Below are 27,497 nucleotides of genomic sequence, written 5' to 3' on the forward strand. Positions count from 1 at the left end.
ATCATTGTTACAGTAATAAATGAAAAATATATGACAGAACAATGTGAAGTGTTTTCATAAAAGTAATACATTGAAAGGGAAAAGCATTTCTTACGGTGTGGGAAATGGTGGAAATATTTGTAGATGGACTAAGATTGTGAAGACATTAGAATACCTTGCTAAGGAAGAGAGTGTGTGTTCAATTGAGATTCCAATTTTATTGAGAATTTTGAAGCACAAGAATGATAAGAGTATATCTGTTATAAAGCAATGTAGAGAATTGATTACCACTAGCTGGAACAACTGAATACAGATAGAGGATCACTGGAAAAATATTGCAGTAGTCCTCATGAGCAAAATGATGGCTCTCTACAGCAGTGGCAGAGGAAATATTAGGAAGTCTTGACAGGATGGTGTTCAGATTTGAAAATTTTGATGAAGAATCAACAAATTTTAATGGAGATAAGAATGAGAAAGACTATTCTGCATTTTCTCATTTACGTGATTGGGTGAAGCCTCTTTACCTCTGGAATTGAATTAGTATTAATTTAGACTGATGCCAGTAATTAGGAAAAAGAAAACAAAATTCATAGCAGAACATTGACTCAGTAGAAATTCTTATAAACTTTTTTTTAGTCACAGACTACTGTCATTCCTCACACTCTTTAAGAGCCCCTGGAAAAGAAAATTATAGAATGCAATAGATAATTAGTGGATAATAAGGTATGCACAAACTGTCCAGAAGACATCTGGATTATTTTAAATCAGCAATCGATACCAGCTGAAAGCTTATTTTATTTTGTCAGTATCTTGTAATTATGTTAAAAATGACGTATCTGAGAATTTACACGGAATGTAAAGAACAAGATAGTTCTATCCACTAAAAAAAATGATTTTATGTTCTGGCTAAATTATCAGTATGTTTTATAGGTATACGATAATGTGGAACCTTATCTATAAATTATTCTAGACCCATTGCCTGCTCTGTAGTTGGGTTCAAACTCAGGAAGGAAAAGGATGTTAAAACAGCGGCAAGACCAACATCTGCATAGCATTTTGTTCTCTGACTCTTGAGTTTGAGAGACTTTCACGACTTCTTATTGCTCAGTGCATAGAGTTCTAAGGTCCTATGTATGTTTCTATTTTTATATTTTGGCTCCACTTTATCTCTTTGGTTTTGCTTTCTAACTTTTTTTTTCTAAATAACTTTATATAATAAAGTTCAAATAAATGAATAATGGGAAAAGTATAAAAAGCCTCCAGCTTTGGGTTGGCTGGTTTTATTAATTCATGAGCTTTAAAGGCAGATAGACTTGGTTCAAAGTCTACCAGACAACATCTTGAATTCATGAGAGATGAGTTATTTAAAACATGGATTAAAATATAAAAAAGGAAGAATTTAAACAAGAAATTATCCTCTTCCTTAAATAATCATCAGTTCAATGCCCAGAATCTGAGCATTTAATTTGAAACCTCTTGGATTGCTAATATTCAGAAACTACTTAAATACTTGAGTTAGTCCCACTGGAAGGGGCTTCTATGACTTTTACCGTTTTTACATGTTTGCCACTGCTTGGACATCTGTTTTGAAAAAAAAAACGATATAGAAGGGACAACAATGGCAATCATATTAACAGAAATTATTTTGAAACTACCTATTAATACACAGATCACCCACATATCTTCTGTAGTATGTGTGTATTTGTGTAGTAATAAATGGGAAGAACTTACTAAGCAGATATTTGAACTAAATAAACTAAATTTATTTTTAAGACTTCATTTTTCTTTACAATTGATGATTTTTTTCTAATGTTCAAACCACAAAGAAAAAAAAAATATGGACCGGGTTCTGTTTTTACCTTTGAATAAGAAGTTGTATTTCATATAGAAGAGCTCTGTAATAATGTCTGGATGCCTTTATTTTTATCCAACAGTTATCAGTATATTGCTATATAAATACCTGCCAGGAAGGACATTTTTTTTTCCTGCTTCAATAACTGTTTAAGTGTCTGTTGTTCCCATTTTCAAATCTCCAAAACTTTTATGTGAATTCTTTTAGCATATTTTTTTCATTATTTCTCAACCTCCTTTTTTTCTGGATGGCTGAAGTTTCCAGACATACAACCCAAAATGTCTTAAGAGAATTAATATAAAAAAGCTAAGAAAATGGAAAGCAAAGAAAAATATGCATGTACATTACCTGCATGTAGATATGTAAACTCATTTTTAATTTCCTTTAAAGGATAATAGATGAATCTAATTTTTATTACTCTTTCACTAAGTAGCAATTATGATGTAAAAGGTATCAGGAAATTTCTTTTTTTAAAAATTACTTCCAGACGTAATCTGAGTTCTTAGATTGGGTTAGTCTGTTAATATCATTAATGTCAAGGAGCATTTTCCCCAGAGCTCCCTAGCATTCAAAATAAACTGGCTGAAATAAGCCAAATAAGTGATTTTTTTTTCATTGCAATATCACAGAGGCATTTTGTTAGAATGTAAAAATTCTTTCCAGTATTGTTTTTATCAGTTAATTACCAAGTATAAAGGGAGGCTTTACAGAGAATATTCTATCAGATTTGAGGGAACCACTCTAAGGGAACAGAGAGATATTTGAAGTCAAAACGACTATAGCTTACATTTCTGTTCCCTTTATTCTTTTAAATAGACTAATGCTATAATTTCTGAATTTGCATATATTATTTAAACAGATACGTTGAGTGAAAGCTCCTTCCTACTCGTTGATTTTGTTTGTTTTTCATTTTTGAGACAGAGTCTCGCTCTGTCACCCAGGCTGCAGTGCAGTGGCATGATCTCAGCTAACTGCAACCCTCCACCTCCCGGGTTCAAATGATTCTCATGCTTCATCCTCCCAAGTAGCTGGGACTATAGGCATGCACCACCACACCTGGATAAATTTTTGTATTTTCAGTAGAGATAGGGTTTTGCCACGTTGGCCAGGCTATTCTTGAACCCCTGGGTTCAAAGTGATCTGCCTGCCTAAGCCTCCCAAAGTGCTGGGATTACAGGCATGAGCCACCACTACCGGCTGCCTATTTCTTGTTATCTTAGAATGAAATGTGTCTTCACCTTCCCTCTTGTTGACATAATTAGAATTTTCTATCTTACTGATGCTGTACATAGAGGAGGAGAAGTACACAACGGAGCAATATCATTGTTACCAGGATGATGGTTGTACCTGGATCCATTCAAAGACGTTTTGTATTCCATAGCCAATTCTACATATCATAAAATGCCAAGAGTTTAGAACAAGTCTAAATTACTGAGAGAATTGTAGGGTAGAAGACGGAAAGCAGTGATAATAATAAAGGCAAGATTAAAAATATCTATATATGGCCGGGTGGGGTGGCTCACTCCTGTAATCCCAGCACTTTGGGAGGCCGAGATGGGCAGATCACGAGGTAAGGAGATTAAGACCATCCTGGTCAACATGGTGAAACCCTGTCTCTACTAAAAATACAAAAATTAACCAGGCGTGGTAGCATGCCCCTGTAGTCCCAGCTACTCAGGAGGCTGAGGCACTAGAATCGCTTGAACCCGGGAGGCAGAGGCTGCAGTGAGCTGAAATCATGCCACTGCACTCCAGCCCGGGTGACAGAGTGACTGTCTTAAAAAAAAAAATGTATACATATATATACACACATACATATAAAATATATTTATATCAGGCTAAATTTGTTTCTTTAGTGGGAAATATTGAGAAAATTTTCAGAGAGCTGTTGTTCTAAATAATATTCTTATTAAAATATTACAAAATTAGGGATCACAGTCAATGATATAATTCCAAATAAATAATGTCAAATTTTATAGTGAAAATTTTTGTTAGTCAAAATTGTAAATTTTGAATTGTGCCATTATACATTTTTTCTAATTCAGATAAAGTTTTCTGACTTGGTGTTCTTCGTTGCAAAAAGCAGTATTTGTTTTCTTTTCTTTTTCTTTTCTTTTTTTTTATTGAGATGGAGTTTTGCTCTTGTTGCCCAGGCTGGAGTGCAATGGCATGATCTCGGCTCACTACAACCTCCGCCTCCCGAGTTCAAGCCATTCTCCTGCCTCAGCCTCCCGAGTAGCTGGGATTACAGGTGTGCATCACCATGCCCGGCTAATTTTGTATTTTTAGTAGACACGGGGTTTCTCCATGTTGGTCAGGCTGGTCTCGAACTCCTGACCTCAGGTAATCCAACTGTCTCGGCCTCCTGAAGTGCTGAGATTACAGGCGTCTTTATTTACTGAGAAAAAACAATTTGGTTTTCCTGTCTTCTGCTCAACCAGGAGAATATCATGTAATATCTGTAATTCTGTATTATGAGAAATTATTAAGGGAAACGCTAAGTTCTTCTCTAGCTCTCTGATGTGATAATTTCAATTAGTTTGTTTATAGATTATAGTTAAAAATGAGGTTAATTTAATTTTAGCAAAATGACTTGATGTCTTTACAGTGTGCTTTAGGATCAATTTACCTTTTATTGCCTATACTGGCTGCCAAATTTTCCCTTTTTATGCTCTACAATTTAGAGTACACCAAATCTAGCACTTGAGTTCTAGCATTCCAAATATTTTCAACTTTAAATCTATCTATGTGTTTTTGAATTTTGTAATCTCATTTGGTATATAATCAAGGAACATAAACTATGATACCCAGATGACAGGGAGTTGTAAGAACTTCTGACAGCATTAAAGGAAATATGCAACTGAAACTTTTAAAACAAAAATCTATTTTGAGAAAGGCACGGTATTTTAGAAACAGAGAGCCATATGACATTTGCCTCTGTTAAATTGTATTTTTATGGCATTTCTTTTAAAACTTAATCCAGAAAGCAAAAACCTACTTCATACACCATCCACGGTAAATGGCTTAGTTAAGTGGTATTGACACACAGTTTGCTTTGCCATTCTTATAAACTTCTCTCCCTCCCTCCCTCCGTCTTCCTTCCTTCTTTCTTTTCTTCTCATTTGCACTTGCTTGCTTTCTTTCTCTTTCTTTCTTTTTCTTTCTTTCCTTCTTTCTTTCCTTTTTTTTCTTTTTTTTAAAATTTATTATTATTATACTTTTAGGGTACATGTGCACAATGTGCAGGTCAGTTACATATGTATACATGTGCCATGCTGGTGCGCTGCACCCACTAACTCGTCATCTAGCATTCTAGCTGGTGTGAGATAGTATCTCATTGTGGTTTTGATTTGCATTTTTCTGATGGCCAGTGATGGTGAGCATTTTTTCATGTGTTTTTTGGCTGCATAAATGTCTTCTTTTGAGAAGTGTCTGTTCATGTCCTTTGCCCACTTTTTGATGGGGTTGTTTGTTTTTTTCTTGTAAATTTGTTTGAGTTCATTGTAGATTCTGGATATTAGCCTTTTGTCAGATGAGTAGGTTGCAAAAATTTTCTCCCATTTTGTAGGTTGCCTGTTCACTCTGATGGTAGTTTCTTTTGCTGTGCAGAAGCTCTTTAGTTTAATTAGATCCCATTTGTCAATTTTGGCTTGGGTGCCATTGCTTTTGGTGTTTTAGACATGAAGTCCTTGCCCATGCCTATATCCTGAATGGTAATGCCTAGGTTTTCTTCTAGGGTTTTTATGGTTTTAGGTCTAACGTTTAAGTCTTTAATCCATCTTGAATTGATTTTTGTATAAGGTGTAAGGAAGGGATCCAGTTTCAGCTTTCTGCATATGGCTAGCCAGTTTTCCCAGCACCATTTATTGAATAGGGAATCCTTTCCCCATTGCTTGTTTTTCTCAGGTTTGTCAAAGATCAGATAGTTGTAGATATGCGGCGTTCTTTCTGAGGGCTCTGTTCTGTTCCATTGATCTATATCTCTGTTTTGGTACCAGTACCATGCTGTTTTGGTTACTGTAGCCTTGTAGTATAGTTTGAAGTCAGGTAGCGTGATGCCTCCAGCTTTGTTCTTTTGGCTTAGGATTGACTTGGCGATGCGGGCTCTTTTTTGGTTCCATAGGAACTTTAAAGTAGTTTTTTCCAATTCTATGAAGAAAGGCATTGGTAGCTTGATGGGGATGACATTGAATCTGTAAATTACCTTGGACAGTATGGCCATTTTCACAATATTGATTCTTCCTACCCATGAGCGTGGAATGTTCTTCCATTTGTTTGTATCCTCTTTTATGTCATTGAGCAGTGGTTTGTAGTTCTCCTTGAAGAGGTCCTTCACATCCCTTGTAAGTTGGATTTCTAGGTATTTTATTCTCTTTGAAGCAATTGTGAATGGGAGTTCACTCATGATTTGGCTCTCTGTTTGTCTGTTATTGGTGTATAAGAATGCTTGTGATTTTTGTACATTGATTTTGTATCCTGAGACTTTGCTGAAGTTGCTTATCAGCTTAAGGAGATTTTGGGCTGAGACAATGGGGTTTTCTAGATATACAATCATGTCATCTGCAAACAGGGACAATTTGACTTCCTCTTTTCCTAATTGAGTACCCTTTATTTCCTTCTCCTGCCTAATTGCCCTGGCCAGAACTTCCAACCCTATGTTGAATAGGAGTGGTGAGAGAGGGCATCCCTATCTTGTGCCAGTTTTCAAAGGGAATGCTTCCAGTTTTTGCCCATTCAGTATGATATTGGCTGTGGGTTTGTCATAGATAGCTCTTATTATTTTGAAATACGTCCCATCAATACCTAATTTATTGAGAGTTTTTAGCATGAAGGTTGTTGAATTTTGTCAAAGGCCTTTTCTGCATCTATTGAGATAATCATGTGGTTTTTGTCCTTGGCTCTGTTTATATGCTGGATTACATTTATTGATTTGCATATATTGAACCAGCCTTGCATCCCAGGGATGAAACCCACTTGATCATGGTGGATAAGCTTTTTGATGTGCTGCTGGATTCGGTTTGCCAGTATTTTATTCAGGATTTTTGCATCAATGTTCATCAAGGATATTGGTCTAAAATTCTCTTTTTTGGTTGTGTCTCTGCCCGGCTTTAGTATCAGTATGATGCTGGCCTCATAAAATGAGTTAGGGAGGATTCCCTCATTTTCTATTGATTGGAATAGTTTCAGAAGGAGTGGTACCAGTTCCTCCTTGTACCTCTGGTAGAATTCGGCTGTGACTCCATCTGGTCCTGACTCTTTTTGGTTGGTAAGCTATTGATTATTGCCACAATTTCAGCTCCTATTATTGGTCTATTCAGAGATTCAACTTCTTCCTGGTTTAGTCTTGGGAGAGTGTATGTGTTGAGGAATTTATCCATTTCTTCTAGATTTTCTAGTTTATTTGCATAGAGGTGTTTGTAGTATTCTCTGATGGTAGTTTGTATTTCTGTGGGATCGGTGGTGATATCCCCTTCATCATTTTTTATTGCGTCTATTTGATTCTTCTCTCTTTTTTTCTTTATTGGTCTTGCTAGTGGTCTATCAATTTTGTTGATCCTTTCAAAAAACCAGCTCCTGGATTCATTAATTTTTTGAAGGGCTTTTTGTGTCTCTATTTCCTTCAGTTCTGCTCTGATTTTAGTTATTTCTTGTCTTCTGCTAGCTTTTGAATGTGTTTGCTCTTGCTTTTCTAGTTCTTTTAATTGTAATGTTAGGGTGTCAATTTTGGATCTTTCCTGCTTTCTCTTGTGGGCATTTAGTGCTATAAATTTCCCTCTACACACTGCTTTGAATGTGTCCCAGAGATTCTGGTATGTTGTGTCTTTGTTCTCGTTGGTTTCAAAGAACATCTTTATTTCTGCCTTCATTTCGTTATGTACCCAGTAGTCATTCAGGAGCAGGTTGTTCAGTTTCCATGTAGTTGAGCGGTTTTGAGTGAGATTCTTAATCCTGAGTTCTAGTTTGATTGCACTGTGGTCTGAGAGATAGTTTGTTATAATTTCTGTTCTTTTACATTTGCTGAGGAGAGCTTTACTTCCAAGTATGTGGTCAATTTTGGAATAGGTGTGGTGTGGTGCTGAAAAAAATGTATATTCTGTTGATTTGGGGTGGAGAGTTCTGTAGATGTCTATGAGGTCCGCTTGGTGCAGAGCTGAGTTCAATTCCTGTGTATCCTTGTTGACTTTCTGCCTCGTTGATCTGTCTGATGTTGACAGTGGGGTGTTAACGTCTCCCATTATTAATGTGTGGGAGTCTAAGTCTCTTTGTAGGTCGCTCAGGACTTGCTTTATGAATCTGGGTGCTCCTGTATTGGGTGCATGTATATTTAGGATAGTTAGCTCTTCTTGTTGAATTGATCCCTTTACCATTATGTAATGGCCTTCTTTGTCTCTTTTGATCTTTGTTGGTTTAAAGTCTGTTTTATCAGAGACTAGGATTGCAACCCCTACCTTTTTTTGTTTTCCATTTGCTTGGTAGATCTTCCTCCATCCTTTTATTTTGAGCCTATGTGTGTCTCTGCCCATGAGTTGGGTTTCCTGAATACAGCACCCTGATGGGTCTTGACTCTTTATCCAATTTGCCAGTCTGTGTCTTTTAATTGGAGCATTTAGTCCATTTACATTTAAAGTTAATATTGTGATGTGTGAATTTGATCCTGTCATTATGATGTTAGCTGGTTATTTTTCTCGTTAGTTGATGCAGTTTCTTCCTAGTCTCGATGGTCTTTACATTTTGGCATGATTTTGCAGCAGCTGGTACTGGTTGTTCCTTTCCATGTTTAGCGCTTCCTTCAGGAGCTCTTTTAGTGCAGGCCTGGTGGTGACAAAATCTCTCAGCATTTGCTTGTCTCTAAAGTATTTTATTTCTCCTTCACTTATGAAGCTTAGTTTGGCTGGATATGAAATTCTGGGTTGAAAATTCTTTTCTTTAAGAATGTTGAATATTGGCCCCCACTCTCTTCCGGCTTGTAGAGTTTCAGCCAAGAGATCCGCTGTTAGTCTGATGGGCTTCCCTTTGTGGGTAACCCGAACTTTCTCTCTGGCTGCCCTTAACATTTTTTCCTTCATTTCAACTTTGGTGAATCTGACAATTATGTGTCTTGGAGTTGCTCTTCTCGAGGAGTATCTTTGTGGCGTTCTCTGTATTTCCTGAATCTGAATGTTGGCCTGCCTTGCTAGATTGGGGAAGTTCTCCTGGATAATATCCTGCAGAGTGTTTTCCAACTTGGTTCCATTCTCCCCATCACTTTCAGGTACACCAATGAGACGTAGATTTGGTCTTTTCACATAGTCCCATATTTCTTGGAGGCTTTGCTCGTGTCTTTTTATTCTTTTTTCTCTAAACTTCCCTTCTCGCTTCATTTCATTCACTTCATCTTCCATCGCTGATACCCTTTCTTCCAGTTGATCGCATCGGCTCCTGAGGCTACTGCATTCTTCACGTAGTTCTCGAGCCTTGGTTTTCAGCTCCATCAGCTCCTTTAAGCACTTTTCTGTATTGGTTTTTCTAGTTATACATTCTTCTACATTTTTTTCAAAGTTTTCAACTTCTTTGCCTTTGGTTTGAATTTCCTCCTGTAGCTCGGAGTAATTTGATCGTCTGAAGCCTTCTTTTCTCAGCTCATCAAAGTCATTCTCCGTCCAGCTTTGTTCTGTTGCTGGTGAGGAACTGCGATCCTTTGGAGGAGGAGAGGCACTCTGCTTTTTAGAGTTTCCAGTTTTTCTGCTCTGTTTTTTCCCCATCTTTGTGGTTGTATCTACTTTTGGTCTTTGATGGTGGTGATGTACAGATGGGTTTTTGGTGTGGATGTCCTTTCTGTTTGTTAGTTTTCCTTCTAAGAGACAGGACCCTCAGATAGACAGGTCTGTTGGAGTACCCGGCCATGTGAGGTGTCAGTCTGCCCCTGCTGGGGGGTGCCTCCCAGTTAGGCTGCTCGGGGGTCAGGGCGTCAGGGACCCACTTGAGGAGGCAGTCTGCCCGTTCTCAGATCTCCAGCTGCGTGCTGGGAGAACCACTGCTCTCTTCAAACCTGTCAGACGGGGACATTTAAGTCTGCAGAGGTTACTGCTGTCTTTTTGTTTGTCTGTGCCCTGCCCCCAGAGGTGGAGCCTACAGAGGCAGGCAGGCCTCCTTGAGCTGTGGTGGGCTCCAACCAGCTCGAGCTTCCCAGCTACTTTGTTTACCTAAGCAAGCCTGGGCAATGGCGGGTGCCCCTCCCCCAGCCTCGCTGCCACCTTGCAGTGTGATTTCAGACTGCTGTACTAGCAATCAGCGAGACTCCGTGGGCGTAGGACCCTCCCAGCCAGGTGTGGGGTATAATCTCCTGGTGCGCTGTTTTTTAAGCCCGTTGGAAAAGCGCAGTATTCGGGTGGGAGTGACCCAATTTTCCAGGTGCTGTCTGTCACCCCTTTCTTTGACTAGGAAAGGGAACTCCCTGACCCCTTGCGCTTCCTGAGTGAGGCAATGCCTCGCCCTGCTTCAGCTCGCGCACGGTGCTTGCACCCACTGACCTGCGCCCACTGTCTGGCAGTCCCTAGTGAGATGAACCCGGTACCTCAGATGGAAATGCAGAAATCACCCGTCTTCTGCGTCACTCACGCTGGGAGCTGTAGACTGGAGCTGTTCCTATTTGGCCATCTTGGCTCCTCCACAACCTCTTTCTTTCTTTCTCTTTCTTTCTTTCTTTCTTTCTTTCTTTCTTTCTTTCTTTCTTTCTTTCTTTCTTTCTTTTCTTTCTTTCTTTTTTGCTTTCTCTCTCTCTCCTTCCTTCCTTCCTTCTTTCCTCCCTTCCTTCCTCCCTCCTTTCTTTCCTCCTCTCCTCTCCTCTCCTCTCTTCCTGCTTTTTCTTCCCCTTATGTACACTCATTTGCTTCTATATATAGTCGGAATAAGACTCATCAACATTGCAGAATACAAATATTCTCACATATAAGTACTCAGAAAAAAAGAGAGCTGTTATCATTTAGTGTATAGGAAGAATTTAAACAAGAACTGTGCCTCAGGCAAGTTACTTAACTTTTTATTAGATAATTACATTTCATTGTGAGGACTCAATGAAATGTTTGCCAGGCACCTAGCGCAGTGACTGGTGCATTTTCTATGTACAGTTAACATTAGCAAGTAGCAAAATAGCGAAAATAGCAAATATGTTGAAAAAGGTATCAAGAAACTTTCTTGTTTTTAATCACTTCCAGATCTATATGAAGACTGGAAGATGAAAAAATAATGTGAGCAGGATCCATTTGGGAAATAATCCATTTATTCTTTCAATCAATACTTTTAAACCTGTACTATATGCTATACTGTGCTCTAGTGATATAATAATGAATAAAATAGAGTCTGCATTAGCAAGACCTAGTCTAAGAGAAAAGAAACTTCAAATGGTGAACAGTCACAGTTAGGATTGAGACAATAGGTGTGGCAGTTTTAAACATGGCTTCAGAATTATTTGACACTCCTTGTCTGGAGAGAATGGACTTGTGACTGATTTGATCAATAGAGCATAATAAAAGACATGTATTGTGGCTTCTGAGGCAAAAATCCCAAAAGGCCATGAAGCTTCCACCCTATTCTACTCACTCTTAGGGCCCTCCTTTAACGATGCTTTCTCTGGGAACCCAGCCTCTATAATGTAAGAAAATCAAGTCACATGGAGAAGGCTCAGTCATCCCACACCAGGCACCAGATATGTGAATGACAAAGCCCCCAAATTATTTTGATTCTTGAATGTTCAGGTTTTCCCACCTGATGCCCCAGGCACTGTGGACTAGATATAAGCAAAACCCACAATACAGTGCTTTGTCTGATTCATCTGATAGAATCCACGAGCAAAATAACTTTGTTGTTGTTTTACATCATTAATTCTGGGATGGTTTATTTTACAACAATAGTAACTGGAGCATTAGGTGATGCTTGAATAGGAGTGCTTAATTCAAAACTAGGCTAAAGACTGTGAGGTCATTATCACTTAATGGTCCAGGGATATTTTTAAACCCCTCTAGTTGAAATTATTTAAATAATTTTTTCCTTCCTTCCTTGCCTCCCTCCCTCCTTCCCTCCCTCCCTCCCTCGCTTCCTTCTTTCCTTCTTTTTTCTTTTTTTTTTTTTTTGTTTTGCTCCGTCACCTAGGCTGGACTGCAGTGGTGCAATCATGGCTCACTGCAGCCTTGACCTCCTTGGCTCAAGCAATCCTCCCACCTTAGCCTCCTGAGAGGTTGGGACTACAGGCATGTGCAACAATGACTGGCTAACTTTTTAAAGTTTTAGAGACACAGGGTCTTGCTATTTTGCCTGGGCTGATCTTGAACTCCCAGGCTAAAGTAATCCTCCCACTTTGGCCTCCCAAAGTGATAGAATTACAAATGTAAGCCATCATGCTTGAACTGTTTTAAGTAAGAATGAAATGACGTGCAAGAACTCATAGGTCCAAATGAGAATGAATAATGAATAATATAAAAGTTACTTATTATTTATCTGATAAAGGATATATTCCTTGCCCAGGTAGTATCTCCCTGAAATTTTATTATAAAACTAAAAGAGCATAAAGAGTTATGGTTAACTTGGAACTATATACTAGTCTTCATGATTAGAAAATGAAAATTTTCATCAAAGAAAAAAATATGTAGTGTGTGATGCTTAAACCTGAATTAATAACCAAATCTGTCAGAAAATTGAATGGCAACCTTAGTTTCCACCCTAAGTCCAAACGTCTTAAAATGGTGTTCAAAACCACCTTAAATCTGATCAGAGCCTCCTCTCTCTCTCCCTAGTGCCCTTCATCTTCTGAACTCCTAAGCTCTTCAGACTATTTGTCCTTTTCTGAAGACTGTACATTTTCAGGCCTCTGGGCTAGGGCTGAATCACTTACCTTATCCTGACAGGGCCACTGAACCTTGCCGCCTACGCTGATTCCCAGAGGCATACCTAACTTGCCTGTCTTTGCTCTCCCATGGAATGTCATCTCTATTTATATGTAGCAATTATTTGATTCTGCATTAGGTTAGTTCTTCAGATGTTTGTTTCCTTCACCAATAGAAAATTCTTCAAGGACAGTATTCTGTCTAACTCATCTTGTATTCCCACAATGCCCATTTTAGGTACTCAATAAAGAGTTCATAAATGTTTAAAAACAGTATAAAAAAAAGGAAGCATTCCAAAAACATTATCAGAATCTCCATCTACTCTTCACTGATTCAAAAATTTGATCCAAGTATTTGAAAAACAAGAACAAAAACAAAAATCACTGCACTTTGTTGAAGTCATAAACTTCATATTGTGGAAATTACCAATTTTCTTTGGAAAAAATTAGCATCTGTATTCATGAAGACATCTGTATAGTTCCTACACATAATTTGGTTTCACTTATAAAATCTGCCTCAATGAAAAAAATTAATGTATGATTTGGCAGGACTCACTAATATCTTGTCTCCTCATTCAGCAAACAAACCAAACCATAAGATGTAAATAATATTCTTCCTTCATACAGAGCCTACCTTTATTTCTTTACTTTCTATGTGTCTAGATGGGCCTGAAAATTAGCACAATATTTAAGGATTAGTACATGAGATTTTATCAATTATTAAATAGTTCTGAGGAAGAATGTTAAGCAAACATTTTGTCTATAGTATGTTTTTATACTTCCTGTTCCTAGTGGGTCATGCATTCTTCCACTGTTCCATAGAAATATTCTCATTTACTAAAAAATAAAAATATCTTTATAGGTGGTGTCATGTTGTCTGAGTAAAACTGTGGACCAAATTTATTCATGAACAAAGGACTAAAATGTTTTGAAACAAATTGAATTTTTAAATTTCAGTCATATCTATAATTTCCACAAATCTTAAAACCACAGCATATACTAGTTGCTGATGTCTCTTTTAATTCTTGGCTTATATTTTGGGGGTTTAAACTTGGCTATGTTTTCTGAAACCTGAAACTTTTCATCATCTCCTTCTGAGTTGCAGCAACATATGTCATTAATGAAGGGAGTTGGGTAACTTCCTTTGCTATTGTTCTTAAATCAACACATGACAGACACCAACACCAATTAGAGAGATCTGCCTAAGGCACAGAATGTTGAAAAAGATATCTGTTGAATGAAAGAGGGTTGACGTAAGAAAAGAAAAAATAGTACAAAATTGTGTGAAGGATAAACTGAATGACTATAAAAAGAATGTTCATATATTGAGGAAAACAAAGTACAATGCATAATCCAAGTAAACTATAAAGAATTACTGGAGCTTAAGAAAAACTTAAAAGCATCTAGAAGTAAACAGTATGCTTTCAGGAGTCCACAATCAAAAGGTAAAGCAGCATTAACACATAAAAATCATCCCCATACTTTATTAATAAACTATAAGATGTATGAGCTGGAGAAGACTGCTAAGAGTGGAAATAGTCAAAGGCAGGTCATATTACAGTGCACATCACACAGAGATATTGCTTATTACTTTCTCAGTGATAGTGTTTGTCATGATGTGTGTGTGTGTGTGTGTTTCGAGGAGGCGTACTTATAGCACTTACGTGCTTTCATACTCTATGCTGAATATTTTCATTTTTACTCTATTAAACTTCATATATTTTACACGTCATTTCTTTAGCTTTAACTTTTATGATGTATTTTGAGATAACATACAGAAATTTCTGATCCCAGTGAGTATGATCACTATATTTCCATAGAGAGAAGACAGTGGGAGTGAAAGAGCATTGTAAAAAGAGAAAGACAGTGAAGTAGAGTCTAGTAATCAAATAAGAGGAGGAATTCTGGAAGTGTGAATAAGATGAAGAAAGCTAAGTGGTCAGTCTAAAAACAGACTTCTTCATCTCTTACTGATTTGTAAAACTTAAAGATTCTGTTGATGGTGGGGTACAACACATTGACACCTGATAGTTAAAAGGTAGGACTCTTTGTTACCTCTCCAAATGAGAGGGCTGTCAGAGCCACACAGGGGTTGGGCCCTGGGACAGGGTAACAGCAAGCTGGAGCTGTAGAGAGCAGCTATGTATGGCAAACAAGGTGGGGTTAGCTGGTTTTCCCCTCCCTGTGGATTTGCTAATTTGAATAATTCTGAAGACTCTAGAGCAGAGGGTCTCTCCCTAGTTGTTTAATGTTTGGCCCCAGAGGAGATTAAGGTGAGTGCATAGTGGCTCAGAGAGTGAGAACTTACTAAGGGAAGTGGTTGGAGTGTGGGCTTCATTGGTTGTTCCTGCGTGTGTGTGTGTGCACCATTCCCTCACACACACTCATGTGCACACACACATACAGGAAGTAAAAAAGAGCTGAATAAACTCTAAATACAAACAAGGCAAGGAAAACAGAGAAAGTAATAGGGAAGAAAAAAATAATATGTTTGCTCCTGAACAGAAGATTGTTTACAAGATTATTTTCTTCTTTTAACCTGCAGGGTCATGACTACTGTACTTCCTCACACTCCTCTCCAGGTCTTTTGTTGTCAAAAGGGGCAGCTCACTTATGTGAGCATCAAATCTTGGCCCACAATCATATATTGCTTTTAATGCATTTTATTAGAATTTAAATTTACTTCACAATTTAGTAATGAACTGAGTCTCCCACACAGTTATGCAACAACTGGTAAACAATTAGAACTATTTATAATTTCTACTTTTGTTTAGGAATTCACCAATATTTGGTGTTAGAAATTTAAAACAATCCAGATGTATTGGTGGAATGTAGGCAACTGAACACAATTTGCTTTTTTTTGTTTTTTTCTTTTTTGAGATGGAGCTCACTCTGTCACCCAGCCTGGAGTGCAGTGACACGATCTCAGCTCACTGCAACCTCCACCTCCCAGGTTCAAGTGATTCTCCTGCCTCAGCCTCTCAAGTAGCTGGGATTACAGGTGCCCACCACCATGCTCAGCTAATTTTTAAAATATTTTTAGTAGAGATGGTGTTTCACCATGTTGGCCAGGCTGGTCTCGAATTCCTGACCTCAGATGATCTGCCCGCCTCGGCTTCCCAAAGTGTTGGGATTACAGGTGTGAGCCACTGTGCCTGGCCTTTGCTTTTAAAAGACTCAATTAACTTTGATTTACCCTCTTCCTGTGCCCACTGACCACACAATAGATCCCTCTAGATATGAGATAGGCATCTCAAAATTAACTTGTCTAGAACTAAAACCCTGATTTTCATTCCACTGAACATGAGACAAAACAAAACAAAGCAAAACAACTTCTTCCCATCTTTCCCACTTCATTAAATGGCAGCATAATTTTTGTAACTGCTTATCCAAAAAAAATCTAGGGGTTTTCCTTGTCTGTTTCTCACACCACATATCCATCTATCAGCAAGTCATAATAAAATCTAAATCATAATTTTAAATAATGAACATGGATGATGTAGTTTTGTAGAGTAGGATTGAGTGCTCACATAATTTACCTGCTTTTTTAGAACATGGGCATACTGAGAAGAAAGAGTGTGAAGAAAAGAGAAAAGAATAACCACTCAAAAGATCTCCCTGACTTTTTTCTCCTCTCCCCTCATTTATTGATTCTGCCATAGGAGTTTGGATCATAATCCTGAAAGATGCAATTCTAAATGCCATAAATCTGAATGTTGAAATTACGAAAGCCCAATTGTGGGGATGAGATTAGTGTGTTTTTGGTTGTATGCAGCATAGTTGCATCATGTTAGTAGTATCATGTTAGGTATAACTATGATTTTGTTATTGCCTCTTTTTGGAAATTGAGTGTAGTTTTAAGGAGATGCATATGGTTGCTAAATTGACAAGGAGTAGATGTGTGAACTTAATTTTACATGTGTCAATGTGACTGGATTAAGGAATACTTAGAAACCTGTTGAAGTTTTATTTTGGGTATGCCCATGATGGTGTTTCCAGAGGCGATTAATGTGTGAGACTAGGTGGTATAGGTAGGGAAGGTCTTTTGCTATTAGCTCTGATGATCTAATCCAACTCTGAATCTTGATTGGTATGTTCTTATTCTGCGTTTTATTTTGAAGTCAAATTTGTTTGACTCAATTCCTAGTCAGCTTATTATTAAAAATAAAAATGCAACCCCTCCCCTTTAAGAGGCACTTTCAGTCTCCTGGCTATTCAGCCTGCTTAGGCTTGGGAGCTAGTTAAAAAGACATCTTCCCTGACCCCCATCTATCTTCGACTGATACCAGATCCAAAAGAAAAGAGATTATTTCTGTGTAGGATTTGAAACCTTCTCTTGACTTTTCCTGGTTAAAAGTTTTTCCTCAAAAGCCTTCTTCGGTATTCTTTTCATGAGTTCCTCCTCATACTTCTGTGAGGTATTTGACTTAATTCTCTTTGATGTAGAATCTTCACCAAATGGGGCAGCTCATCTGGCTTGGAATTAGGATACCTGACAGAAACTTATTTCTTTTCAAAAATGATTTTTTTTCTCAAATAATTTTATTATCACATTTTAACTTTTAAATATAAAATCTTTCTAGTTTTTATCTAAGACATTTTTAAAATTGATATATAGACTCCTGACACCTCCTTATAAAGAAAGAATAAAGCAAGGATAGAAGGAAGAAAGGAAGGAAAAGAGAGAAGAGAGAAAGGAAGAAATGGAGGGAGGAAGGAAGGAAGGGAAGGAGGGAGGGAAGAAGGAGGGAAGGGAAGGAAAGGAAAGCTCTGTTGCTTCAAATAAGTTGCTTGAAGTTGCTTCCCATTTGTGTTGGGAAATGAGCATATTTTCAAATCAGTCAGACTCAGGCATGAGTTTAAATCTTACCTATGCTGCTTAATAGATGTGTGTCATTAGGTAAGCTTTTTAAAAACCATTTTTTGCTATTGGAATGAGCTCCCGGAACGCAGGGAATGTGACTTCATTTTGATACAAGTGCCTAACACAGAAGAGGTTGGAGAATAAATGAATGAGTGACCCAACAAACCATGAAGCCACTGGATGTCTAAAGAGAGTAAAATGGAATGTTAGGAAGCGAGGAGGGGAAGACTCAGAGAAAGGATGTATAAGATTCTCTGAACGTTTGTATTTTTAATGCTGCTAATATCTTTATCTTAGGGAATTGTTGTAATGAGTCAATAAGAATATTTGGGTGCTCACTTAACAATAACATACCTAACATTCATTTAAAACTTGCTATATGCCAAACAGTAAACTATTTTACATGTATTAACTTATATAACTCTCAAGACATGCCTATGAGAGAGTGGTATTTGTTAATCCCACTTTACAGATGTGAAAACTGATAGTTAAAAGGTAAAATAATTTGCCTATAACTTTTAGCAAACAAGCAAAGAAGCTGGAAGTGGACCCTGCCTGATTTCGTCTGTGACCAAATCTGGACTCCAGATTACTCTGCTAAATGTAGTGACTACGATATTACAATTTACTATGCCTATTCCTTGACAGCCTCTGTGGGGATGATGGCTGGCAAAACTTCTTTGCAAATGACTCTAGAGACAGTGACTACTGTGATCATAGCAGAATGGCAATATTCCTTTATGCTAAGAAAAGCCCCACTGACACTGACCCCATTCCCAGGCAGTTCTCTCACTTTGGGCTACTGCCCTTTTATAGGATGCTTCCTGATCCATTATTTAGAACTACAAAAATGCTTTAATGAGATCATTTTAAGTGTCATATCTTTAAGTGCTTTGTATAAATCAACAGTTGGAAAATATTCCGTATTTGTGAACTGTGTTATAGTTACAATAATGGAAGTTTCAGCAAACCTCTCATTCTTCAACAAAGTAATCCTAAATTTGAAATTATTAGTGTACTTAAAAATCAATGAATAACTGGAGCAATATCTAACTGCAAGAGAATCCCAAGAAATGTGATACTAAAATCTCACTTATAAGTAAATTGTGCTAGTAATAAAGATGCAAAATTAATAACTGGTATTGTCTCTACAGAGGGATCTCCATTTAATTTTCCTTTGATGAGCACAGTTCTTGCTGAATGCCGTCTATCACCCAATGGCACCCACTTTTTCCTCCCTTGGATATGCAGTGGTTTTATGATTTATTTATTTACTTATTTATTTATTTATTTACTCAATTATTTGGCAACCTTAGGCTTGGTATTGTGATAAAGATTTGAAATATAAGGATGAATAGTCTAGTCCCTACTCTCTAGGACTCACAATTTGGTAAGTGAGATAGATGCATAAACAAATAACTGTGATACTACATTATAAGTGAGGAATAAAAGAAATAGCAAAGTGCTCAGAGCACTGGACATAGAGTCACAAAAAATATCTCTACCAGAGAGATCAAGAGAACCACAAAGAAGGTGACAATTAAGCTTCCCCTAGAAGAGTGAATCAGATTTCTTCAGAGGGAGGCAGTGAAGGTAAAAGATCATTTTGGTTAGCATGAGGAAAGGCATGGAGGTGTGATGGTATAAGATGTTTGGGATGTTGTGACATTATATTGCATCAAGTCTACCAATAACAATATATAAACATATCTGTTTCATACTTTGTAATGAAACCATCTGTTAATTGAGACCTTACCTCCTTTTTATTGATTTTCCCCTTAGTTTAGTTTCTTTACAGTCAGATTTTTTTAAAACTGTAGGTCATAAAACAAATTTAGCAGTTCTCTAATAGCATTTCTTTAAAATTGAATAGCATAGAAGAGACTATAATAATGCCAAGTAGAAAAATATCAGAGTGCAATATAATATAGTAAAGTACGTAATGTTTTTGTGAAACATACTTAGTTTATTTGTGTCTAAGTGTGTTTCTGTGCGTCTGTTCCATAATGTATTTCATATTGTGGGTCACAATAAAAAAAATTTGAAAGCCACTGCAGTAGTAATATTTTCTATTGCTTTTCATTGCACTCTTGTTATATTGGTTATGATTAAAACTTGAGTCCAAATGAACCTAGGTTTTTAATGAAGTGACAAGTGACACAGACTGACCTCATTTATAAGCCTGGCACACAGGCAAGCATCTGTTTTAGTGAACTCTAGTTACATTTTACCAGATGAAATGCTGCTAGCTTGGGAGTGAAACTATCATTTGTAATGTTATTTTAACATTGCTTTTCTATTCTGGGTTCTAAACTATTAAATTAGAGACAATATATAAAGATATAACCAATTAGTTGTATATTTTCTAAGACACCAGCTTCTAAAATAATCATTCATTTCTTTCAACAATTATTGAGTGTCTACTATATGTCTAATGATATTCTACATGCCAGAGATATAGTGGTGGAAAAGACAAGAAAGGTTGTTGAAATAAACATATTTTACATTGAACATTTATATTATACTTGAGGTACTTGTGATTAAAGTGACATGACGTAGACTTTTTTAAGATTTAGAAGCAAACTACAAGATAAATAAATAAAGAAAACTTAAAAAAACACCTTCAACTTAGACAACAGACGTCACACCACAGAATGTACTGCATAGGATATTTAAAACTAGATGAGGCAGGGTGTGGTGGCTCATGCCTCTAACCCAGAAACTTTGGAGGGTTGGGGTAGGAGCATCATGTGAGGCCAGGAGTTTGAGACTAGCCTGGGCAACATAGTGGGACTGTGTCCCTGGGCAACATAGTAGTGGGACCGTGTCTCTGCAAAAAAAAAAAAAAAAAAAAAGATAAAAAATTAGCCAGAGTTGGTGGCTGTGTTAGTCTGTTTTCACTGTGCTATAAAGAACTACCTGAGACTGGGTCATTTATAAAGAAAAGAGGTTTAATCGACTCACAGTTCTGCATGGCTGGGGAGGCCTCAGGAAACTTACAATCATGGGGAAAGGCAAAGGGGCAGCACGGCATGTCTTACATGGCAGCAGGAGAGAGAGAAAGAGAGAGGGGAAGTGCCACCCTTTTAAAACCATTAGGTGTTGTGAGAACTCCCTCACTATCATGAGAACAGCATGCGGGAAACGGACCCCATGATCCAGTCACCTCCCACCAGGTCCCTCTCTCAACATTTGGGGATTACAATTCTAGATGAAATTTGAATGGGGACATAGAGCCAAACCATATCAGTGGTGCTCACTTGTGGTCCCAGCTACCGTGACACTGAGATGGGAGGATAGCTAGAGCCTGAAGGTCAAGGCTGCAGCAAGTCATGGCAACGCCACTGCACTAGCCCTTCTCAAAAAAATAAAAAATAAAAAATAAAAAATAAATGAATAGAAGTAGATAAGACAAATGGCATATTTCACAAAATGATTTTTAATCTATTGTGTAAAAATTAGAAAACATATGCTTATACATAACACAATTTGCCAGAAAAAATGAGTCTTGCACAGGAGGGAATTAATATTTATGCTACTGTTGTGTTGTACTTAAAAAGTTTAAAGTTCTCCACTGAGAGTAAAGTAATAGATTTTTTAAATTGCATATTAGATGGAGAGTAAACCTTGAACTTTACATATGAAATTTCTTTGATTTATCCTTGTAGTTTTATATATGAATGGTGGTGAAAAGTAATAGCATTTATCGTTTAAAATTTCAGAAACAGTCTGTTTTTATTTGTAACACTATTTGTAATGACTATGCTAGGATTTATAAAATTTATTCTCTTTGCCTTATGACATTAAAAAACTATAATTCAAAATATGTCAATTGAAGGCCTTATATTATAGACTAAGATGCTAGGTTGGGAAAAATAAACATATTTGACCTCACTGAGGAAGTGTTTCAACAAAATGTAAGTAAATGTTTTAAGTTATTATTAAATATATTTCTTCATGTATTTTTTAATACCATTGCATGTCTTCATACTGCTTTCTGTATCATTATTCTCACTTGCTTCCCAAGCTGTCTTTTGTCATTTTTAACTGCTCCTTTGAAGCTGTTTAGGAATATAAGTCTTTCTTGGTCACTTCTGGAAATTTATTTTACCAAATTTAACCCAGTAGCTATTTCTGTGTTATTTAATTTTTTCTCAAAGTGTCCTCTAACCTCAATCATTTATTGAAGGTTTGCTTCACTTTTCAGAGTGAGTACTACATATATTATTTTCATTTGGGGGAAGGGCTAAGAGAGAAAAGGAGAGTTATCTACATAGGAGGGAAAAAATAACGTATTTTATTGATCATTTTTAAACTCAAAAAAGTATTTCTTAGAGAAATGAGAAAATTCATGTTTGAGACAATGTTGAAAGTTTAGAATGTGGGACACACATAGTAACGCAGAAACTTCCCGTGTTAAAGTCCTCTAACTGTCATCACTTGAAAATAAAAACTAAACTGTTTAAATCTGGCTTGACTTCTTTTTAATGGTGTTAAGTTTCAAGGATGTATTTAAACATTTTTCATCTTATTGAAGTATTTGCTTCCTTTGCCTTCACATTAGAGAAGCTATAGTTGCTTCAGTTGGACTACATTTTCCTAAGGTGAACAGTTTGGGTTGAGTCCACACTAAACTAAGAAAATACTTAGACAAAAGATTATCTTTGGCAAATATATCAGTGAGTGATCAGAATATATAAATAGAAATATTGATTTTGAAAAACAAGATAAAAATCAAATGGGAATTTTTACATATGCTAAAAAAATTAAAATAAAAACACTGTATCCGTCTCTTCAGAAATCTTTTGTATTACTTCTCTTTTGTCACCAAAAAAAATATTCAGTACAACTCTTAGATGTTAATGAAAGAAAAAACACATTATTTATTTCTTCTCGTATTTTTCTTTTCGCTCTTTCTGAGAGACAGAGGATCTGACATAATGCAAAATTTAAGACAAAAAAAAATACCTGGAAGAAATGAGCATGGAGAGGGAGTAATTTTGAATGATTATGCTTTCCCAATTCCTCTGTAAGCCTCCTTTTTTTTCCCCAAACTGTATTTAGCATTGTTCCTGAATCAATAAAAACATTGCCTTACTCTTAGCTTTTTATAACACCAATAATGAACAATGTGACAAGAATATTCATATCTGGGGAGAAATAGGATGTAAGATTTTGAAAGTTCAAGGTGCTAAATTTTTTGAACTCATTACATATTTGAATAATTCTTAAATTAGCATTTATTGGCTGATGATGTTTTGATCAGGAAAAATTATCAAGAACATTTGATTTTTTACTAAATTGTATGTGTTCAGACACTCAAAATTCTTTGCTGGGGCTCTGGGAATACTCAGATCTGATCACATTTTAAGAAATTTTATCATTCAGATTCGTTTACTAAAACTCATCAGTAATGAGTTCTGTATGTTTTGTTGTTATTTATGTTTATCCAAGCTGTTATGTAGACCTTTTAAAAATGCTGTTTCTCCTTAAAATTAAGAATAACTATTTTTCCCTTCTTTTAGAAAGCTAAGGAGGAAATGTGGATCTGATAGCTGCAAAAGCAAATTGAACTAAAATAAAAAGTTCGGAGTTCAAGGACTCCAAACTTTTCAGTCGGTTTTCTCTTCTTCTTTATTAAATGTATTGCCACTAGAAGCAAATAACTGATGCAGTTTCTGCCAGATAATAGCAATAATAAAGGTGAAATGTGAATATTTTTTAAATTATATCTAAAATCATCCACATCATTTAACTTGTGGATGTACAGGTAGTTTCTATTTGGGAGTGGGGCTAGGTAACTCATCATAATAAAAATGGCATCCAAGCAAGGATCACAATACCTGTGCCACTGCCATTGTAAACATTGGATGGCAATATACATGAAACTGATGAACATGAGAACAAAACAAAATAAAAAGTGTAATACATTTTATTTATGCTCCATGGGAGGTGGTAACCTGTGGGGATCAGCACACTCAGCAAGCGGTCCCCGCGCATTAGAGGTGAATCAGACACTTGAACATCTGTCCACTTCATGGAAGACGTTTCATCTCAGAATACACGTACTAATAAACAACAGTTGGAGACAATTGTCTCTGACATTCAACATAATGCTGAGCTGAGGCTGAAAGAAGGAAGGGTGGAATTGTATTTCATTTGGTAAAGCAAAAACAGCCGTGAGTACAGCCTCTTCTAAAAATCTGATATTTAAAGAGAATTGTAAGACATCAAAATGTTCAATTTGGAATGAAGAGTGGCCGAAGTTACTGGAAAGCTCGTGCCTCCGTCTGCAAAATCACTGGCCAGGAAAGCAAAAACTTTTCCAACACCCAATTTTAATATTGTGCTAAAGCTATTGACTCTGTTAAACCTCTAGAGTTAAATATGATCCCCTCCCCAGCCCCCACCTTTTCTCTCTTAGGTTAGTGTCTGGGGGACAAGGAGGGGGCTGGAGCTTGGCCCCAACCTCGGAATTGCTGCCAAGGGCTTGTAATACAATCTCTCCCCGTTTGAAGGGTAAATCAGTGTCAACTGCATTTGCTGTCCACCAGAAAAAGTAAGCATTTTACTTCCGCTCGGTCTATGAGGACTGATGAAATGTAGGAAATCTGTTTCTGGCAGGGAGAAAAAATCGTTTTCCCAAACAGCACTAAAAGGAGCCATCAGAGAAGTATGAAGAGGGGTAGTGCGGCTGTAGCTGCTGCCGCTGCCGCCAGGCTGGTGGGGTGCGGGGAGCGACTGCTACAGGACCTGTGCCTGGAGGGGGCCGGCCCCGAGAAGCTGCAGAAGCCCAGCCCGGAGCCCAAGCGCCTCTGAGAGCCGCCAGCAGCCCAGCTCGGGAAGCGGGGGTGAGCACGACTGGCTGGCCCAGTTCTGCGCCAACGCCGCCGCAGCGTGCGCGCACTGCAGCTGGGGCTCACGGGAGCCCCTGCCTGTCTACTGCACCCGGGGCGGCGGGGGAGGGTAGAGGTCATTAAAAAATAACCTCAGGAACGAGGCGGGGAAGAGTGAAGAGCCGCGGACAGTTGGACAGGCTCTTTCTCTAAGAGTGGGTATTCACTGCAGGGGGTGACTTTCTGATTCTCTGGAAACAACCATGTGTTCCTTATCCCTATTGTGGAACACCCCAGACGACCGCAGCACGTAAGCCCGCTGGGGTGGCTCTGCCAACCAGGGACAGAGTGAGGATTTTTAATGAACACATCGATTATAAATGCACACATATGCATTCGTGCACAAGAGTATCTGTAATGCATGCTCAGCATTGTCTGTTATGGTGGGGTGGGATAGAGCCAGAATGGTCTTAAAGGGCTGATCCTGAATGTTTTACTTGAGTCGTTGAGGCCAGGATGGGAGGAAAGAGCGCCACATGTGTGATCTGGGGTGATACTGTGTCTGATGAGTTTGATGAAATTGAGTTTTATGTGAATAAACAAACGCTAGCCGATATATATCAACATACTTTGGGGAGATTTTGCATGGTTTCGTTCTTTTTGTTCAGTCCAAAGTTGAGACTGGAATCTGAAATTGTTTGGGGAACAAAGGAGGCAATTTTGCTTTGGAGACGTTATTTATACTGGCAAAATTAAATTCTGTCAACTCAGTATGGTAAATTACCATTAACTTAGCCCAGGTATCCGAAGTTTCCATTGTCTTGAATGAAGAGGGAACAAAAGCGAGGGTTAACAGATTCTGTTTCTACATTCTAAAAACAATTGAGGTTGGGGGAGGGTTGTTAATTCTTTTCCCAGTTAACCTTTTTGAAATCACAGTCTTTACCCTCTCCACCTTCTTCATCTTCATCCTCTCACTTCCGTGATCTTCTTACAGTGAAGAGTTTGCAAAACTTTATTCTTATAAATTTATCTCCTCCAACCCTCTCCAACAAAGTTAGATCAATTGTGTATGAGAGATCTTATGCCAAGGAAATAAGATCTGCTTATGCACAGGAACACCCATTTGACATCCTAGTATTAAAATAAAGGCTTAGACAGTTTGGATGTACCAGCCTGGCAGAGGAAGTCCACTTTTCCTCCCCACGTATCCCCTGAGATTCACAGAGGCAAGGCAGAGAACAAGACCTGTGCTTCTTTACTCCAAACTCTTAGCAGTGTGGACACTGATTAACTGCAGCTGGGGTCTGATTTGCCCAGCCTGTCTTTGATATTGATCAATGAACTCCTTCTCAAGAAATGCTTTCCTCTAACTGCGGTGAAGGTGGTGGCTCTGGTGGTCCTCTCCAACATGGGTGTCTGGGTTTTGACTGCCTAAGAGAAGGTAAGGGACAGATGGATGAGGCATGGGACGGTGTGCCTTTGCAAAGCACGTTGGAGACTTTGCACAGGGCTGCCTGAATGGTCCCTTACATAGAAAAGGTAGCTTGGATTTCAGCCTGAATGCTACTGAAGTTTGGGTTTATTTCATTACTTTATTGCTAAACACTATGCTGTGGTGTTATGGACTGTGCTTTACTGGGAAATAAGTTCACATGGCAAAAAAATATTTCACCAGGTGCAAAAGGTCATGGGATTGCCCTGGAATCTTTTAGCATCTTGGTTAGAAACTTCAGTTAAATCTCAAACTTTCTAGTATGGTGAAATACCTGGTCTTATATTAACCCTAAGTATGTTGTGTGTTACTTAGAAATCTTACTTCAAGACTGGAAGTCTGCATTGAAGACTCAGGGAAACTTTGGAAAACTAAGTTACCTTCGTTGAAAAGGCATGATGAGGCTGTAACTGTTTACAGAGAGACTTTTGCTTAAAACTGCAGGGCATGTTGTAAGGTTGGTTTGGTATCTTTGTGGTTTTGATATTAAGGTCCAAACAGGATCCAACTGCTTCTTTAAACCTGAGCAACTAGGAAGGTTTCCATTCAATGTTTTTTGACTAGAGAAATGAACTGGAGTAACAGTAGAAAATAATCTGTTGTCAAAATTAAGTAAGAGGCTTATGTAATTTTCTGTATTAAATGTTTTCAGCATCAATACAATTAAAACTTTGCTAATTTTACTCCCTTATGTGAGACCATGTCACATATGTGTATATATTTCCACAGAATGTAGAACCCTGCTGGTTCTTAACTACATTATAGTTAACTAAAACAGAAATCTTTATATTAAAACAACAGAAAAGAATTTTCTCAACTTAGATAAAATTTTGATGTAAATCCTTAAATATTCTAGTTGTTAATATTGTTAACAATAGTCATTAGACTGTCATTAGACTGTCAGATGGTTTTCTATTTTAATTATGTTCCAAGCTAATCTGGTAGGGGTTAAAAAAACCTATGCTAAATTGTTTGGAAGGATGTTTTAGTATGATTTTTTTAAAACTTTAAAATATCCCTAACAACATGAAAATATAGAAAATCAATTCCCATTCAGGTTTTTTTAAATCATGATTTGAGAAGAAATTGTTATTTGTAACTACACCATCATTTCACCCAAGACAAATCAAGATGGGACTGTGGGATAAGAAAGAGATCTCTAAAAGAGAGTCAGCACTACACTAAATTAAGGATCACAAGAGCTGAGTAGGATACTTTTAATAATTATGACTAAACAGTCTTGTTACTGTGGGCAAAATATCCTCTTAGGCTACCAACCCCTTATTAATAACGAGGAGTTTGAATATATCGTTATTGTAACGTTCCTTTCAATTTAAAGATTTTTATTATGGAATTAGATAAACTACCATTAAGTGTCATTTTGCTTTATGTTTGGTGCTTTTCAATTTGTGGATAAGTTGCTCTACTGAACCCAAGGTGGAGGTCCCATTACAAGGTCTGAAATTGCCTTTCTGTTGAAATTGTGGACTTTATTTTCTGATTAGACCTTTAGAGTAAGATTTTGTATCCATGACATTGGTTGAAAATGTATATTTTGTGGGATACTATTAATTAGCCAAAATGAATCACAAAAGAGTAAAGAACTCACAATG

At 37.4% G+C, this 27,497-nt stretch overlaps 1 protein-coding gene across 7 annotated transcripts in view; it reads left to right on the forward strand.

Moving 5' to 3' along the window:
* The window catches only part of GAS2 (growth arrest specific 2), a 261,526-nt gene that overhangs the window by 16,357 nt on the left and 217,672 nt on the right, over positions 1–27,497 (forward strand). Inside the window, exon 1 of one of the 7 annotated variants that reach the window (XM_055356513.2) lies at positions 23,569–24,699. The exons of 3 other annotated variants lie outside the window; for them this stretch is intronic. The gene's annotated coding sequence lies outside the window, so the exon portion shown is untranslated. Of the gene's footprint in view, positions 1–23,568; positions 25,834–27,497 lie in introns of those variants that run through there. 3 more of the 7 variants (XM_004050830.5, XM_019037416.3, XM_004050831.4) reach the window with 3 other exon arrangements.

Source organism: Gorilla gorilla, chromosome 9 (assembly GCF_029281585.2).
Source record: "Gorilla gorilla gorilla isolate KB3781 chromosome 9, NHGRI_mGorGor1-v2.1_pri, whole genome shotgun sequence".
Taxonomy (NCBI): domain Eukaryota; kingdom Metazoa; phylum Chordata; class Mammalia; order Primates; family Hominidae; genus Gorilla; species Gorilla gorilla.